This window comes from Vulpes vulpes, chromosome 12, assembly GCF_048418805.1.
Source record: "Vulpes vulpes isolate BD-2025 chromosome 12, VulVul3, whole genome shotgun sequence".
NCBI lineage: Eukaryota > Metazoa > Chordata > Mammalia > Carnivora > Canidae > Vulpes > Vulpes vulpes.
In genome coordinates this window covers 13586275-13587554 of record NC_132791.1, presented here as the reverse complement: position 1 = coordinate 13587554, position 1280 = coordinate 13586275, and the positions used below count along the sequence as shown (strand labels likewise).

Genomic DNA, 1280 nt, shown 5'->3' with positions numbered 1-1280 from the left:
GAAAGAAAAGCAAGCCCCTAGGCAGAGACAAAGCAAAGCAGGTGCTGGGGTGGGAAGCTGTCCATGCTCTGGAAACCGTCTCCAGCAGCTGCCAGTGAGCATGGGTAGGCAAAGGAGACAGGAGCAGGGCATTGACTGCATCTGTGACACGCTCAGCACATACCAACAGTATCTTGAATCCACATCAAAATTACGGAACTTGTGTGCAGACCTCAGTATTGGTAAATATGTGGGCTTCCCATAACTCAACCAACATCTCAAAACTCAAGGCAAGTTGAAGGCAAAAGCATTCTGCACTTAGAGGTACAGAATTTAAATGCTAAAGTTCACATCATCATGTAGTGGAGAACTGGAAAGACTGGACAGATAGGCCACACGTAGGTGTTGTGGCCACAGCCCCAGCTATCAGCCTACAGCCAGTCGACCTCCTGATAGATTAATGAGCAAGCCTTCAGGTGATCCCAGCCTGCAGCCTTTGAACTTCTCCAGAAGACATGCAACAGAGAGGAGTTGGTGTTCTGAACCCTGCCAAAATTAGAGATTTGTGAGCAAAATCAATTATTGGTTTTGTTCTCAGTGTTATCTTTGGTTGGCTTTTTTGGTTGTGATACATACTGGAAACAGTTGTCCATTTTCCCAGGATACGCCTGAAGATAAGGACAGTGGCTAATTAACTAATGAAGGTGCAGAACCTGGCATATAGTAGGTGTTCCACATGTACTGAATGTGGGTGAAAGAATGAAATATGGTTCCAGCTTTTTTTTTTTTATGATTTATGTATTTATTTTAGAGAGAGAGAGAGTGAGAGTGTTCGGGGGGGGCGGTGCAGAAGGAGAGGGAGAGAGAGAGAATCTCAAGTAGAATCCCCACCAAGCCATGTGCCCAACTAGGGGCTCGATCTCATGACCCTGAGATCATGATCTGAGCTGAAGTCAAGAGTCGGACGCTTAACCTACTGAGCCATCCAGGCGTCCCAAATATGGAATGCTTCATGAATCTGTATATCATCCTCGCGTAGAGACTATGCTAATCTTCTCTGTAGCATTCCAATTTTAGTATATGTGCTGCCAAAGTAAGCACTCCAGCTTTTGAAAAGCCAGTTCAGAGGAAGAATGAGCATCCCTGAAAAAAACAGAGCGACGGTTTTTGGGTTTTTTTTGTTTTTTGTGTTTTGGATTTTTTTAGTAAAGTTGACATACAATGTTACATTAGTTTCAGGTGTACAAGTTAGTGATTTGACACATTTATATACTGCACTGTGTTCACCACAAGTATAGCTA

At 43.8% G+C, this 1280-nt stretch overlaps 1 non-coding gene across 1 annotated transcript; it reads right to left on the bottom strand.

Moving 5' to 3' along the window:
* Nucleotides 1-973: 973 nt before the first annotated feature.
* Nucleotides 974-1080, bottom strand: LOC112923116 (U6 spliceosomal RNA). The gene has a single exon (XR_003235607.1). It is a non-coding gene; the product is annotated as a U6 spliceosomal RNA (small nuclear RNA).
* Nucleotides 1081-1280: the final 200 nt, after the last annotated feature.